Genomic DNA, 18,737 nt, shown 5'->3' with positions numbered 1-18,737 from the left:
CCCTTAAAGCTGCGCACACACTAGATGATGTGCTCAAGATGCGATATCATGAGTGGTTTCCCTTGAACTCTCTCCAGCACTCCAGGACACGATATGTTGCTAAAAAGTGTCCAATCTGACCAACGATCTATCGTGCATCCTTAACGATTTCCAGTGCATCATGTACAAGACTGGTAGACCTGCTGTAGGCAAAATCTGAAGATGCAAAAGTATGACCCGCGGGTACGCGCATCGGCATCATGATCGTGAGTGAGCACTCATGATTTGGACATATTTTACGTGTTTTGTCAATCCGATGCGCCAAAATGGGGCGAATCATGCAAAATATCGTCTAGTGTGTACGCACCTTAAGACTCACCTATCATAAAATCCTATCAGCTCTCCAAATAACCCATTACTCACTATTTATTAAAGTTGAGCAGTTAAGTTTTGGCTCAGCTCTTCTCTCAGAATGAGGCAAAATGTGATCTTTCACAGATAAAACATCATCTTTGTCTGTAAAAGATGGCATTTTGCCATGTTCTTAGGTTCGAACTTAGCAGGAGGAGCTCAGCCAAAACCAAACCGCTCATCTCTACTATTTATAGGGCCCCAAAAGGTGCTGAAGAGACTTTGTGGTACCCTATAAATATCTATTTATGTTGACTCAAAAATGGTAATTTAAAAGTTGCTTAGTACATAGTGCTCTACATCAGTGAAAGTTTACCCCATATTTCCAGTCATTGACTTTTTTCAACAAATAAACAGACAATATACTGTTTGTAAATGCATACAGTTAACTTTTTACTTTATTTACACACTGTATCAGACTTTTTGCAACATAGATGAATATAACATTTTAAGTACTTATATATACAGCAAAGTACAGATGACTATGGGGACATATCGTAATCATAGCACTGATAATGTTAACATTTCAAAAGTCACTTAAAAAACCAATTTATCACTTTTACAAGAATGAAATAGGTGTTTTACATGGCTTTTTATATTAGATTTCTCTGTTTTCTTTTTTCTTTTGTTCAGGTCCACTTTCATGTTTTAAATACTTTTAATTAATCTGCAAGTCATGGACATTTTCATATCATAGCTTTGTGTTTTCTATTACTCTTTCCTCAGGCTCTTCTTCATTAGAAGTGTTTTTTTGGACTTCTGTCACCAGAACAGAGATAGATATGTTGGGATCCAGCAGTGTCACGAGAGGAATATTTACATTCTTCTCCATAAAAATACGATTCTGCAATGTCATGGCCAGCACTGAGTCAATTCCCAGAAGATTCAGAAGACTATTCCTTGTGATGTCACTTGAGCTGACACTGGTGACCTCACTAACTAATAACAATATGCAATCCTCTGATATTTTGTTATTAACTTTGGAAGGTTCCTCCATTTTTGCGGTGTCCTCCCAACTTTTAACCTTTTTCATTACCACATTGTATAACCTCTGCTTCAGTGCTGGGATATATGAAACCAGGCCCACATACAAGGTTTTAAAATCATATTTGACTATTGTTTGATGATTATTATTTAGTAAAAGAGATATTTTCAGATGCTCATGAATTTCCTCTATTTTCAAGAGCAGTATTCCTTTTGCCTGCAATATTTCATGAATTTGGTGCTGATTAAGTAAAACTCCAAGATTGAGACCTCCCCAATTTATTGATTGTCCAGATAGACCAATATTTCTTCTGTATTGACAGAACATATCCAGAAAGGAGTTGGCAGCAGCATAATTTGCTTGTCTTGAATTTCCTATAAATGAAGCGACAAAGGAATAGCATACAAAATAATCAAGCTTTTGGTCTATTGTAGCACGATGAAGATTCACTGCTCCATCCACTTTTGGGCTAAGGACTTTCTCAAACAGTGTTTAGATTCTGCAGAACTCCATCATGTAAAACAACAGCACTGTGAAAAACCCCTCTGATTGGGAAATTTGGAAACATTTTTTGTACTGAATTTATGGCATTTCTCATTTCAGAATAGTATCTTATGTTACATTGTAATGTGATTATGCTAGTATTTTCCCATTCTTTCTGAACCTCAGATATTTGCTGTTTCATTTCTGGGGTTGGGTTTCTTCTGGACAGAATCACAATGTGGCCACCTCCGTTCCGTACTATAAATTTCACTGTTTCAAAGCCAAGACCTGTTAGACCCCCTGTGACAATGTAGACAGCATTGTGTTTGAAGAGCACTGGATTAGACAAGGTAATTCTTGAGAGTGTTTTGTTGTCTAGCTCAATAAAATGTAAGGATTGGGCTGCAAAGTAGCTGGATGTTATGTTGTTTGTACTACATGATGATTGAATTATAATCTTTGGTAGAACAAGGTGAATGTCTGCAGATATTGACTGCAACCATTTATATATGTCTTTTGCAAAATTCTGTAAATATACCTTTTGGAAAAGGGCAGCAAGATAAAGCAGGTGGACATGAATGTCTTGTCTGCAGCTTAGTGCCAGATTCTGACAACTTTCATGGTTGCTTTGGAATTACATATTTTAGGAATGGCAGCTCAGTAAGAGCTTCTGTTAAGACAACATCCTGTGAATTGATAATAATTATGGCACTGCACTGTTTGAGGTTCACTGTAATTCCTGGAGATATTACTGTTTCCCAGCCAACTTGTTTTGTTGTCTTAGATAAAACTGTGCACAAACTTGACTTTACGTCAGTAGCTATAATACCTAGCTTGGGTTTATTCTTTGCACGTGGTAGCTGATGACAAATAACTTCCCAGGCTAAGACAAATAGTGAAATGAACTTTCCTGACCAAATAACAAATATTCTCAGGGAGTCTCACTTTAGAGGTTGCAACAGATGGATAAATTGAAGAGACTCGATCACCTACTTGAATTTTCTTGACATTTCCTCCAACCGCAGTTACAGTACCAGCAAAGTCCAGAGCAATTAGTTCATGTTTATCACTAGACAAAGTGCCCCAATACAAAGTGTTTCTGTACTGCCAGCTGGAAAGACTAACAGGAAAATAATCTTCAGCATGAGTGCATATTTTATCAACAGTAATCTCAATCCATTTGTTTGTCAGATGACTATGTTTGGGATTAGCTTGCTCAGCAGAAAGTCCTGTTATTGTGTAAGGTTCTGAAGTGTACAAGGTTAAATAGTCTGACGGTTCTAAAGGTGCTTTTTGCTGCCCACAATTTTCAGTGTTGGTGGGTATTATTTAACTTGTATAAATACAACCTTCATTGATCCAAATCTCTGGATAATCATTTGGTTTATTATTAAGAAGAACTTGGCCTAGGGCTTCCACATCTTGAGGACTTGAAGAGCTGATATCAATCAGTTGAAATGTAATGTCAGGCATTTCAATGATGCAAGCTCTTGTCATACAAATCAAAGAAAAACCAGGATTAATCTTATCCAGGGTATGTTTAATTGTCCTGAATGTGACTGTCCAGATAGAAGCCTTGGGGGCCTTTTGTCTCACTTCCAAGATCACCTGCCTATAGACTTCACAGCACTTTGCTGGATACTGTGTGAGATTGTTTGGAATATCTTTGCTCAATGTGTGGATTCCCCACATAAACACAACATCTTTAGATTAACTATGGAGTATTTTATGCATCTGAATATCAGAATCCCAGTTTATAAAGGAAATGTAGCTCAGTCCATCATGTATGTACTTTGATAATTGTTGTCTTACTCCATAGTCCTCTACATAGATCAACATATTTGGCTTTTGTTTTGATATATTCATGGATCGGGAAGTCTGTGTCCAAGTGACTTGGAAAAATGTGTTCTCTTGTTTGGCTGCTGTTTGCTTATTGAATGCCATCTTCACATGTTTTAATTCCACTAACATCACTCCATTGTTATCTGCAAAACACCCACACAGTTCAAAGTAATTCTCTGTTGTTTTTATCACTTGCATGTATATGATCATTTCTTCTTGGAAAGGCTGAAAGACAGTCAAGCTACCTATGGATGATGGGAAGATTGCTGTAGATGCTTTGGCTCTGTCTCCCACACAAACAACCATTTGAACAAAACAGTCTAAAATGACCGGATGTATGTGGTACTCATACATTGCTTCTCTGGCTTCTTCACTTACTCTTATTCTGGTGATCCCTTCTTTAAGAACATTTCCATAATAAATGTCATCACTGAGGTGTCTGTAAGCCTTCCCATACTCGAATCCAAATTTAGACAGCTGCTCATAAATGTTCTCCTTTTTGAAAATTAATTGGCATTTTTTGAAAATACGATGAATAGAGATTTGTTTGCTTATCTCTGCTTTACAGCTATTTTTTTTTTACTTGCCCAGTTGCATAAACATGTGATGTCAGCACATCAAAACTAGTTATTTGGCCTTCTCTGTGTAGCTTGACGTTTCGCTCTAAAGATTCTTGGCGAAGAAAAGAAAATGTAACACTGATTTCCAGAGAGCTTGGAGAAACTTTTGGTTTTAAACTGGTAGCTGTAGCTGCCAATCCAAGTTCTACATAAAATGTACCGGGAACGAGGACAGAGCCAAGATTCTTATGCTCATAGACATATGGTATGGTGTTAGCGCTTTAGACACTGTACATCTGAACTCCATGAAATTCTCACCTTTACTATGGAGCAGTGGATGGTTGGCAGTTGTATGCTGAAAAAAGCATAAGCAACATAGAAAAAATAGTCTCATAGTCTTTTTGGGGTTGCATAACTGGTAAAATGGTTGTTTTTGATCCTAAAGTTTCCAATATATTTTGTTGCAATGCTCTACGGGGTCCTATTTCAATATATATTGGGTGTTCTTTATACTGTGCAGACATTTGTACAGCTTGTTCAACAGCAAATAGTTCACAAATATTTTTAGCCCAGTACTCCCCAGTAGTGAAATCTCCATTGGATACTGATTTTCCAGTCACTGTTGAAATTAATTCAGTTTCCATCTTTTGTAGTTTTAAATCCTGCAGAATATTCTCTATCTCATTTAATACAGGATCCATCAGGTGGCTGTGGAATGCAGCTGGGACATCTAGCAAATGGAGAAATATATTGCTTTTACTGTAATGTTTGGTTAATTTCACATGAAGGTCCTGTATTGACTCTCCATCCACAGACACTGTACATAAGGTAGGACTGTTGTAAGCAGCAATACATACTTTGCCATTGTAAGACACAATAAGTTTATATATTTCAGCTACTGGTACATTTCCAGCAACCAGCATTTTCCCCCCTGTGACCTTACATTGTAGTGTGCTCCTATAATAAATTACTTTAACAGCATCTTCCAGGGAAAGAAGTCCAGAGCAATGTACTGCAGCTACTTCTGCCACTGAGTGACCCACAATACAGTCTGGTTTAATCCCCCAATGTTTCAGAAGAGCCATTAAAGATACCTGGGGGTAAAGAACAATTACTGCTCTTTACACACCAGGGGGTAAATTTACTAAAGTGAGAGGTTTTAGAAGTGAGTTTTAAAAGTGATGTAGCCCATAGCAACCAATCAGATTATAGCTATTATCTTCTAGAAGGTGCTAGCTAAATGTTAAGTAGAAACTGAATGGTTGCTATGGGTAACATCACTTTTAAAACTCACTTCTAAAAACTCTCACTTTAGTAAATTTACCCCCTGGAGTATAAAGAGCAGTAATTGTGCCACATCGGTCTAGAGAAATCATCACACTCCTTCTCTAACAATTCTACCACAGAAAGGGATGTGTGGACTTCAATCATCTCATTTATCTCTAAACATTTCTTTCTGAACACTGGCTTATGTTCCAGTAACATCTTGCACATCCCTTTATAAAGGACTCCATTTCTACAGAAGACAAATATAATATGAGGACTCCTTTTGGCTGGAGGTGTCTCCATATTCACAGACTGAACTTGTTGTTGTAAATGGGTTAATGAAGAGGTCAGAAATGCTGCCCTGTATTTGTAACTAAGATGACTTCTTCTGCAAGCTGCTGTGTAGACCAGGTGTTCCAGAGATAGAGATGTCGGCTTATTCAGCTCAATTTTTGTATTTTCAATGGAAAGTTGAAAAGATTTTCTGGAGGCTGCAGATAAAATAAATATTTCAACAGGTCTTCCTGAATGACATTGGGGGTAATTTTGTTTGTATTGTGTAACCACTACATGAGTATTAGTTCCCCCAAACCCAAAACAATTAATTCCTGCCATTCTTCCAAACGTTACATGCTCCTGCCATTTTTCTGGACTTGTTGGAACAACTAAATTTGATTCTTCAATGTTTTTGATACCAAATTCTTTAGTGTAATGTAACGATGGAGGAATCACTTTGTGGTGCATCATGAGTAGAACTTTTATTAGACCAGCCATTCCAGCAGCTGATTCTGTGTGACAAATATTTCCTTTAACTGATCCGATCTTTAGAGGCTGCATACCACTTGGACGCCTTTTCCCAATGATATTTCCTAAACTGGTGACTTCTATTGGGTCCTCAACAGGTGTTCCAGTGCCATGAGCCTCAACATACTGCACAGAACATGGGTCTATAGTGATATATACTTTGCAATAGTTCTTCTTGTTGGTGCTGAGATGGTCTGGTGGTTGGTTTAACTGACCTTCCATCTTGGTTGATGTCACTTGCTTTCATTATACCCCAGATGTTGCAAAAATCTTCTTTGGCCTATGGAATGAGAATGCATTTGTTAATTATAGTCACCTTATCGTCACATTTCTAAAGATACCATTTGCTTCTAAATAGACTAATTAATAAAGTATATTTGGTTCTGGATATTTCAATAAATAAATGCAATGAAAGGGCTGCTACTAGCTGAGGTAAACTCTGTGACGTTTTTGTTTTACTAGAGCTCAAGCATATGATAAAAGCAGACATCATACTCTTCAATGAAAGATAAATATAGAGTCAGATAAATTCTGCAATAATTAAATCAAAATATATTTGCTAGTATTCTTAAAATATAACACTATACAATAAAAAAAACTATAATGTGGTTTGTAAGCACAAATTGGCTAAACGTAGTGTCTATTTGAAATAAACTTACATGCCCACATAAATCTCAGTAATAGTGCAGTCTCAATGAGCAATACTGGAAATTCAGTCCAGAACCATTTACCTGTAGAAGATCCTTGAAAATATATATCAGAGCCTGGCATGTGGGTTTTAAATCAAAATGTTACCATCAGATGATATAACTCTGATTAGGTTCATGGAAATTGTATCTTTCATAGTGGGATACAGAGGGGTAACAAGGGTGGATGGTGCCCAGGGGGAAAAAGAGGAGCCCCTTCAAAATGGTTCTTTAAAATTCTTACATTGCTACTAAAATAAACACACACTGCAAAGGAAACCGTAAAAGCAAGGTACTGTAAAACATCTACAGTTTATGACATCAATATATCATCAATATATCACACACTGTTGTGGAATGGATATTGTAACTGAAAGGCTGGGTTACCGGAGTCCGCTAAGAAATCCCCATCCCTGCAAATATAGCGGTTTTGACAATGAAATTATTTTTAAGTCCTTTTTCAATACTCATTCCACCAGCTAAGACTTAAATATTAGACCACAATTAAAATTAGGAACAATATATGAGATACCATCAATCAATGTAGAAAAAGATCTTGGCAAAAAGGGCTCAATGCTACTTAGGTGCGAGGCATCCCACAATCGTCCCCGTAACAGTAACACAATTTTAAAAAAGGGTCTGCATCCTATTACAAAATATTGTATATTGCTATTTTAAAATATTGGTGTTGCTAAGCAATTGAAAAGGGACAAGACAGATGCTTCAAAGTTTCTGTTCAAAGTTTAAACAAGATCAAAGTATGGTGTGGCCATAAGGTAAGGTCTCTCCTCTTAGTGCTTTGTGTAAATAACACCTGGGGTGGGATGCATCCCAACACCCTTCACATGCATGTTGCTTACACCGAGATATGCATGAAGAAAATAACAACAGCTCTCCCAGAGTGGGATGCACTAACATAGTGCTCCACTTATTGCCGGACACCGCAATTGTACTGATCGCATATACACTAACATACAGTATGCGATCGGTACAGCAAAGGACAGCTCTACCAATAAGAGCTGTCCTTTGAGATCCCTGCCGCCTTGGGACTTACGGGTTTATGACCCGGGAGTCCATCTGCACATGTGCAGTGTGACATGGTGGCTGCGGGGCATGCTGGGAGGGATCCGATTGGATCCCTCATCGCAGCACGATGCAGTAGAAGCCCATAGGAACCCGGCAGACAGGACAATGATGCATACAGAAAAAGTGGTATTCTGGGGGTTTTTTACCGCATTTTTCGTTTAGTGCATCCCGGCCTCAGTAAGAAGAGCTGTGCTTTGCGAATGAGGGACTTCCAGGTCTATGCACAGTAGGACACGCGGTGTAAAGGTGTTGGGATGGGTCATAAGATTCTATTGGGCAACACCATCTGAAGATGATGTTGCCCACCGCATTCAGGCCCTGAGTGATGGAGTGATCATGTATGTATCAGCAGTCAATAAATTATGCTTGGGGAATAGTTACAGATGACTAGAGGCTAATGACAAGATATAAGTAAGCCCGAAGGATGACATGTAAACATGAGGGACATTAAACCACAAGTGTTTTGAGTGTTGCCAGTTTAATAACATGTTGGATATTGCCCCTTTAAGTTTAGCTGGTCTTATACAGCCAATGAATGTTTCATGGGGAGTGGTCTAAGAGTATATAATGGAGTGATGTACAGTATGTAAATCTGCCTCTTTGTTCTAGTTTTTCCCACCTTCCCTCCCTCTTTATCTTTTTTGTTTGTTGAATGTATGATGGTTGGTTTGGTGGTTGCGGAAAAGAACGACACTTGGAGTTACTTTATGTTAATAATTAGGCTTAGTGGGTGCGCTCTCATTAAAGTGGAGTAAGGCGACAGCCAATTGTCCTTGACGGGAAATGGCTATACCACCTGGACCGGTGTTTGAAGGTAAAAGAGAGTTGATCACCAATGCTTGGCTTGTGTTTGTCTTTGTTTGAGCTGTTTGGTTGGGCGGAAATGAACGACACTTGGAGTTACTTTATGTTAATAGTTAGGCTTAGTGGGTGCGCTCTCATTAAAGTGGAGTAAGGCGACAGCCAATTGTCCTTGACGGGAAATGGCTATACCACCTGGAACGGTGGTTGAAGGTAAAGGAGAGTTGATCACCAATGCTTGGTTTGTGTGTGTGTTTGTTTGAGCTGTTTGGTTGTTATTGTCCTGTGCGTTTTTTTGTGCTGTCACCATTATTAGTATTAACTTATAGTCTAAAATTTAATGACTTGTCAAAAATAAATTTGACAAAATATTTAAACGCCAACACTGTTGTCTGTGTCTTTATTCTTCGAAGTTAAGTTACATTGTATTTAAGACTGTTGTTATATGGTAACACAATAATACATGTTAGTAAGTTTAAAGAAGAATAATAACACATTTGACAGATAAAATAATAAAGGCATAACTGTAGTGTTGCAAACGTGCGCAAAAAGCAAACAGAGTGTGATAGAGAAGCAGGGAATAAAATATACTGTAGATATTATTAGAGATATTATTAGACTGAGGAAATCCATTAGCCACATGGCTGCAGCAAAAGAGGAGTTGCACCTGCAGAAAAAGGCTGGAGTTGCATAGGAACCAGGACTCGGCCATCTTACAGCTGAGAGAATTTGACATGCAGCAGTCACTGGGTGGGAACACAGTTCTGCTTGAGGAAGCTGTTTTAAACAAAATGGTTATTGAATAGTTTGACAGAGTTAAGGGGTAATGACATGGAGGAAGGGTCTGTACAGGGTTGCTGAGAGGGTTATTAAGTGAGGAGTGAAACCAGATGTTTCTCCCTGACATCTTGCTGTGTACAAAGAGAAGAACAGTCACCTGAGTGCATACAATTAATAGCTGATTAACCCTTGTAGTTTCTATAAACAACACAGGAACTGTCCAGAGCATACTTGCCGACGTCTTCTGTTTCCTTCCTGAGAGAAGCCCGGAGAGGAGAAACAGGTGGGCGGAGTTGGGGTGGGGCCAGATGGTTAGTGCCATTAAGCCCCGCCCCTAGCAGCAATTTGAAGCTAATGGTGCATTTTTTATAGGGGCAGGTACAAATGACGCAATTCTCATAGAACCGCGTCATTAGAGGTGTCCCCTACCTCCAGACCCACCGATTACCGGGAATATTCTTTGCATTCTGCCCACTTCACTAGGAAGTGGGTGGAATGCAGGAGAAGTGCGTACCCTTCTGGGGATGCGGGGGGTTTCCCGAAAAATCGAGAGCCTACCGTGACTTCTGGGAGGATAGGCAACTCTGGTCCAGAAGAAGCAAACGTGTAAAGAAGCTGAGCTACAATAAGATCCCAGTGGTATGTGGGATACAGACACAAGCCAGCAAGAAATCAGGATAGAGTGAGCAGGAGAACTGCTTAGGGGTTTTTAATCCTGTAGCCACTAAAGATAAATTGCACAGAAAATGTCATAGTGCCTGGAACCTGTAGTGCCACTGAGCTACAGTGTTTGGAGATCTTGTTAACTTTGCTTATGGTGTGATGTTGCTGGAAGGGAAGCCACAATCAATCCTGCATTCCCAGAATTGGTGAGCGACAACCATTTTATTTCAGCATCTCTATCAGCACCTGCCCTTAATGTTAGACATTGCTGCAATTTAAAGTGTTAAGCAACAGCGCTACAACAAACTTTGAGTCCCAGTGTGCACACAAAGACTCTCAAAATAAGTGACCTAGGTTGCCAACATAAAAGACACCTGTTTAAAGTCAATAACGTTAATGGTGATTGTGACATTTAGTCTATACTTAAGGAAAAGGGGACTGGGAAAGATCGTCGCACTGACCAAATATTAATTAATTATGAATTATTGTAACAAACCGCTTTTCCTATTATATATTCTACTAATAGTGAATGTTTTATATGGTAACGGTGGTGCTCACTAGAGTTATGATGTATGGATATCAAAAGGGAGAAAGACAGAAAAGAACTCTGTTTTGTGAGCACTCAATTCATGTAGCATAAGAATTGAAAACTTAACTTTTAATAGACAATATTAAAATGACAAGAAAAGTTCAACAGGAAAAGACTTAGATTTAAAGACAATAATAATTGCAATGCATCATTCCATATAAATATGTACGCTTGAATATATCACTATTATAGTATCTGAAAGATATACTCCAACGCTATCCTGAAAGGATTTTTATACATGTTCATAAACAAACATTAAAAACGGCGTACAAAAAAGATATTCCCCTTGTTTTGTAGTAATGGCGAAGTATTGCACAGTAAATATTGTAATTTCCAAAAACATAAATACGGATCATAGACTTCAATACATTATCTAAATTATACTGTATATAAAGAAAATAGAGTACAAGCATGGTCTGGGTATAGAAGTCATTAATTCGTGATTCTGCTACTCCTCACCCGGAACTAAGTCCATCTATGAGGAGTGAGTGACCAGTTGCCCATAGAAACAACAGGATAACAGTGATTTTTCTCAGGTGTTCATTTCTGCTTATGTGGGTCTTACTAATTAAGCATTGGACCCACAATGAGAGAATTACTAATCCTGAGGTAGTCAGCAGTTAATAGAGGGACAGAGAACAGGGTCCAGCATACATTTGGAACACAAATTATCTATATCACATAATACCATCCAAAATAAATTGGATATCCCTGCAACAGAATACTAGAATGATAGAAAATAATTGTTTCCAAGTTTGAATCTAAATTGTTACATATATCAGAAAACAAACTGATACATATCAGATTTTAGAAAAAAGTAACAAAACAGATGTCTGAGTAATTTCAGAATAAATAAAACCCTGTGGCTATTTTTATAAGGTCTGCCTCATTTTTATATATCACACATTATATTGTGTATTGCCCAGCTGCATTTTTATGTATTGTTACAAGGATTCCTTCCAAAAGATTTTTCTTAGTAACAAATCCCAGTATATAACATAAAGCCACAGTTACAACAGATGCCTGCTGTTATATTACAATTGGTATATTCAGCAAAAAATAACTTTACCAGTAAACACGGACCTGCTTAGTGGTGTCAATAAACCAGCTCCGTTAGTAAAAAATAAACCAAAGTGACCTCATTAAGTATAACATATTCAATGTTCAAGGACATTCCGCAAGTAAACAGAATAGGCTATCTAACCCTAAAGGGTCCACACACTATGTATGGAGTATGAATAATTAAATATATATACAGACTTGAAGTCGGGGTCTCCCGTGCTGCGCAGTCACGGGAGCCCTTGCCGCTGCTGCTGCTGCAGCCAATGCGCGTTTCGCTGATATGGCTAGATCACAGGGGAATGGTGTAGAGGTGAGCGACAACCATTTTATTTCAGCATCTCTATCAGCACCTGCCCTTAATGTTAGACATTGCTGCAATTTAAAGTGTTAAGCAACAGCGCTACAACAAACTTTGAGTCCCAGTGTGCACACAAAGACTCCCAAAATAAGTGACCCAGGTTGCCAACATAAACGACAACTGTTTAAACTCAATAACGTTAATGGTGATTGTGACATTTAGCCAGCTTAGGGGCACAAGGGGATATTTAAGTTCCTATGGAAATAAGAAAGTAAAATAAAACTCACTTACTAAAACAGACAGTTCATACAGTACAGTACATGTCTGTTTTAAAGATAGAATTAAATTTAGAGTAGAAGAATGAAAGTAAATGTTATATCTGTAAATATATTCAACAAGATTGGTGTATATATTTATTTATTACCAGTTATTTATATAGCGCACACATAATCTGCAGCACTTTACAGAGAATATTTGGCCATTCACATCAGTCCCTGCCCCAGTGGATCTTACAATCTATATTCCGTACCACATGCTCACACACACATGAGGATAATTTTGTTGGGAGCCAATTAGCCTACCAGTATATTTTTTGGAGTGTGGGAGGAAACCGGAGTACCCGGAGGAAACCTACGCAAACACAGGGAGAATATACAAACTCCATACAGTTAGGGCCATACTGGGAATCGAACCCACGACCTCAGTGCTGTGAGGCAGTAATGCTAACCATTACACCATCTGTGCTGCCCAAATATTTATATAAGACTCCTGTTTAAGGTCCATAACTTTAATGGTGATTGTGACATTTAGCCAGCTTAGGGGCACAGGTTGATATTTTAGTTCCTATGGAAATAAGAAAGTAAAATAAAACTCACTGACTAAAACAGACAATTCATACAGTACATGTTTGTTTTAAAGAAAGAATTACATTTAGAGTAGAAGGACTAAACTGAATGATATATGTGTAATTATATTCAACAATATTGGTGTATATAATTCTGTTGCTGTAATAAATATTTTGAATGATATAATTAAAAGTCCCAACATGATTGGCCTGTATTTTATTATTAAAGTTACCTTTCTGGGTCATTATAATTAAAATGAAAGTAAACCTTTGTATTATTGATAGTGTATTTTTCTGTGTGGAAGGGAACCCTTATCTCTCTGCTGTAGAAAGAAAAAAAATCAACCCAAACTGCCGCTAAAAGTAGTGTGCCAGTGGACCACTTCTAACTCATAATATCTTAGTAGGAAATGCTGCACTTACACCACACTGTCCTTCTACTCCTCAGTGGGGTGTCACAGGAGATCCTTGTGTCACCTCTCTCACTTTGCACAGTGGAAGTGAGACACTGACCAGCTGCAAATCTGATTGTTGAGAGGCTTTTGCATGCTGTGTTGCTTCTGTGGAGATGAAGCTGCTGCTGGAGACGTTTTCTGAAATGGGCACAGCATAGATACATAGGGCAAAGAGGGACATCAGTCCTCCACTATGAATACTAACAATACACTAATTGAGGCTCCTCCAGTAGTAGCTCAGGAAACACTGCTGCACACACACACCCAGGAGGAGTCAGACCAGACATTTGAATATTAGATGAAGCTTGCACATCGAGCGTTCTACAGTGTTAGAGAAAGGGATGTTCCTTATAGAAAGCCAATGTGAAAAGTGCTCTGAGGGCCTAATTCAGACCCGCTCGCGAGCGCTGAGCGCTCGCAAGCGGGTCGATGTTGGCCCAGTGCGCATGCGCACGACGGAGGCAGCTCTTTCGTGCGCATGCGCGAGACCCGGATAGCGATGGGCAAGCCATCGCTATGGGTCTCGCTACAAAGGGGGCATGCTGTCGATGGTGAGTGACAGCACGCCCCCTTTGGTGGGCGTGCCGGGGGCGTGGCTGCCCAGACAGAGGCGTTCCCATGGGAACGCCTACCGTCTGGGGCCGGCCCCACTGACATCACAAATGATGTCAGTATGAGTGCCTTCAGCTCTGATAGAGCCGAAAGCACTCCAGGGCTTGCGGCAACGAGACCCTACCACAAGGGTCTCGTCGCAAGCCCGATGGTCACGATGGTCTTGACCATCGCGACCATCTTCCTGGCAGCTCGCTATAGCTGTGGTTGGTCACCCACAGCTATACGAGCGGCCAGGAGGCCGCTCTAAAAATTCAGAAGGACGGCCCTGATTCAGAGCGAGCGCTCTGTCAGAGCGTCCGGCTATGAATCAGGGCCTGAGTCTCCCCACTAACCAGGGCCCCCCCTGTAACTGCACTCTCTTCAATCTTATGTAAACATCTTGCCCTGACAATGACACATTATTGAATGTGTGCACAATACAAGGTGTCCCTAACCCTCATACATATAGTAGCATCTGATCTACCCAGCTACTCCCATCTGACGGTGCCGCATCACTACTGCTGATGTCTTTTGGCCCACAATCCCATACTTGTGTAGAGGCAGATTGCAGCATATTTTAGAATAAAAAAATTGCAGCAAAACAATGTGTTGGTAGTAAATTAAATTTTTTAGAGGTTTTAGGAGGACAATACCACATCCTTCCCCTCTTCCGTACCCGTCTGCTTTGTTTGAAAAAAGGTTTACTGGTTCCTTCGGGAGAAATCATTTTTTCTTTACTAAGTGCAACATAGACACAAGGTTCCATAATACAGCTGACACCACCGCAAATCGCCATCTCACAATCTCCTGATACAAAAATATTAATTTATATCTCAGTTGTATGTATGCGGCCTGCATGCAAGTGTATGTATATGCATTGAAGATGCAGCATATACAGATGTGTCCTACTAGCAAAGCGTGAGGCATGTGCCCACGAGCAGATACGTGCACTTTCGCACCCGCGCCACCACAGGATTGCATGGTGCGATCGCAGTGCGTGCCAAAGTGTACCGTAGCTTACCCCGATGCAAGTAATCGCCTGGTGCGATGCGTGCGCATGTTTGTAGCGTGATTGGCAAAGATTTGATTTAGCAGGACACATCTGTGGGAAAACATGCTAAAAAGATCTCATTCTACCCCAGGTAACTTCTACAATTAGAGCAATCTTATTCATCAGCCAAATATTTAGTCATTTGCTGTCTCCTTCTGTGTATAGGGAAACCAAATACCTAGTGGTATAGAAGTGGAGGGTTCCCCATAGTAACCAATCACGTGCTAGCTATTATCTTCCAGAAGGTGCTAGAGAAATGAAAAGTAGAATCTGATTGGTTGCTATGGGCAACACTTCCACTGCTATAAATCTGCCCCCTGGTATCCAAAACGTTCTGAAAACCAGAACAAAAAACAAGTAAAGTAATTGTTGGGTTGTTTTTAGTAATTAGGTATTAACTACAATTATGATCATGAGAGTTACCTACTGAAGTCACTGGGCCTGATTCAGAGCCGCTCGTAAGCGGCCGCTCGTTCACTCTGAGCGATGTTCGCACAACTGCGCATGCGTAAGGGTCGTAATGCACATGTGCAAAACAGTCATTGCGGTTGGAAATCGTGCGCTCGCAAAACAGCGAGGGGCTGCTAATTTGATTGACAAAATGTACCATTTGTGGGTGGTAACAGGGGAAGGTGCTTGAAAACGGGGGAGTGGAGATCCGAACGCAGGCGTGCCAAACGGTCAAAAGGGCGTTTAATGGGAGTGCATAATTAGTAAAGGAGCGTCATCGACCACGTCACTTGGTTGTCTTTTAGCCTGAACTACTCGCAGTGATAGCGGTAAGAAAAACCTACCACAAGCACTGCGAGCAGTTCAGATGCCTTTCAATGTACCCGATTATTCTAATAAATACCGGAGATGACGTGTGTTGTGAACGGCAAAGGGGCGTCTTTACAAAATAGCGAGCGCATTTTTCGTTCACTCGCTCAGACATAGAGGCGTCAACAAACCGCAAAGAGCGAGCTCTCAATTTAATTAGCTGGCCCCTTTTTTGGAACGACCGGCTCTGAATCAGGTCCACTGTGAGGAGCACTGTTAAATATACCAACTCTCCCCCCTCCAAAAAAAGAGCGGTGCAGTCTCCTGCATGTTTCCTATTACACAGAGTGAAGTTGGCGACTTGGGGGTCTGACATTTTTTCCTACTTTTGACAAAGCATTTCAGGGAAATTATGAAAGCAACACCTATGAGTGCACGTTACAGTGGACGTGTACTACTAAATCTGAGAGGCGTATCACAAAACTGACTTACATCCAAATGTTAAGGAGCCCCAAAGCTGTTAGAAAGATCATACTGTTACTTTTCAGAAAATGCATAGGGATCACTGTCGGGTTGCCATGCACATTACTGCATAGCAACCTATGGCACTTTGATGCTATGACAGTGCCTATAAAGAGACCAATTGAATTATTCTGAAAAGACCTTTCCATTCGAATGCCGCAGTTGGGGCTTGTTATTGATGTAGGAGCACCTTGAATGTGCATGCCACAATCATAGCAGCTTTTACAGATGCGCCCAGATAGTTTGTGTTGCCGATCGCGGCACAAATATGCCCGAGAATCGCACCATGTACCACACTATGCTATGGCACATCCCCGATCGTGGGAGTGCGCTTCCATTCAAACCTATGTAGATGCACTCATGCATCCCCGATCGCGGGAGTGCATCTCCAAAGGATTGAATGGAGATGCTATTGTGCTACCCCGATCGCAGGAAGGCGTCTCGTGCCATGCATGGTGCGACTTCTGCGCTATGAGCAACAATGAAGCTGGACCAGTCTGACTATCCACTGAGCAGCGCTGTGTCACGTGGCTACCACTACGTATGCAGGACCATAACTAGGGTAGTGCAGCCTGTGCCATAGCACAGGGCACCACAGGACAAGGGGCGCTGTTCAGGCCTGTCAGTTTTCTGTTTATTATCATTTTCACTTGTAGCTTCCTCTCATTTTATCCCCAGCATCTCCTGGCCTCCCTATCTCATCCCTGGCCCTTCACCATGAGGCCATGGCCCTTTTTTAGGTGCGTTATGTCCCTATTTGAAAAATGATGGGGGAGGCGCCAATGCTCTTTCTGGCAGAGGGCACCAAAAGTCTAGTTACGACTCTGTAGGTATGTTCATGGGAGTGTGTCAGACTGTTTTATTACTACCAGCTAAAGTTTCTATTGTGACTGATTAGTTCCTTCTATATACTGTGAGAGGCACCTTATACAAAGAGCATTTTTATATATACATCTTTTTGTGAAAGCTGCACTTTTTGATAACAGTTTATCTGAATTTGTTACAGTTGCAACTCTAACCATAAGAAATGTATTTGTCTGAAATAGGGGTGTTTTACATATATGTTTTACATATAGTATGATATAGATACTATTCCTGACGTTTGCATGTATTTGTACGATACAAATGTGCACTTGATTAGTCTGGTTATTATTTGTATATTAATTTACATTCTACATTATTAAATACATTTTATATCTTTAAATATAGCATGTCCTCATATCTTTATTATATTTGCCATATCAGATGTGGTGTTTTCATTTTTAAAATCGCAGTTCTTTATAAGATATGACATGTTATATATGGGCCAAAATATGTACACTCTGCATGGTATTTTTTTTTTTTAAATTGAACCGTCGCCCATTTTATAACTCACTCAACATAAGAGCCTCAACATCTACATTACAGTTGCCAGGGTCCCAGCAGCTCTAACATCCAAATTTTTTGTTTGTTTTGCGAAGTCCTGAGTATCATATTTTTTATATATAATCATTGTGTTATATACCTTGTCTGATTGCTTGGCAGGCATAGTGTAACGCAACAAGAGATGAGGAACAGGCAGTATCAATTGAAAGGGATGGCCCAGTGAAGTTGAAGCAGTATGATATCCTGTTTGCTGCTATAGATGGTGAGGTCCCGGTTCCATTAAAATGATTTATGTTAGCAGGTGAATTATTATAAATATTGTCTGCATCTCTGTTCACGAGACCTGCAAAAAATAGATTTAATGTATAAACTTGGAGCATTTTTGGGCTAAACCCTTTCTTCATTTTTTTACCACCAAACAATTTTTTAATGGTAATGTGTGGGTAAAATTAGAATTATGGTATAACATACCTCAGTTAACTTTTTCTTCAAGGTCCATAGGGTCCACAGGATCTACCTTGGGGTATGCAGTTGGAGAGATCCATTGCACCAAACAGCTACAGCTTTAAAGCTCTCAGAATGTACTGGTCCTCCTCCCTATATACCCCGCCTCCAGCCATAGGCATTCAGTTTGCAAACAAGCTTAACGGCAAGAGACAGAAAGTGGAGAAGGAAGTACAATGTACCCAAGAAACGCTCTCGAAATAGGAAGAGGGAATCAGTGATACAAAAAAGCAAAGAACAGATTCCAACTGAGGCCAGGTGCATCAGGGTGGGTGCACTGTGGACCCTATGGACCTTGAAGAAAAAGAGTTAACTGAGATATGTTATACCATAACTGTAATTTTCTTC

At 39.9% G+C, this 18,737-nt stretch overlaps 1 pseudogene; it reads right to left on the bottom strand.

Moving 5' to 3' along the window:
- Positions 1-1,081: 1,081 nt before the first annotated feature.
- Positions 1,082-18,737, bottom strand: part of LOC148475028 (uncharacterized) — a 29,282-nt pseudogene continuing 11,626 nt past the window's right edge.

This window comes from Taudactylus pleione, unplaced genomic scaffold (genome assembly GCF_031769625.1).
Source record: "Taudactylus pleione unplaced genomic scaffold, aTauple2 ptg000788l, whole genome shotgun sequence".
Taxonomy (NCBI): Eukaryota; Metazoa; Chordata; class Amphibia; order Anura; family Myobatrachidae; genus Taudactylus; species Taudactylus pleione.
The sequence above is the reverse complement of the archived record's forward strand: the minus strand, read 5'-3'. Positions and strand labels throughout refer to the sequence as shown.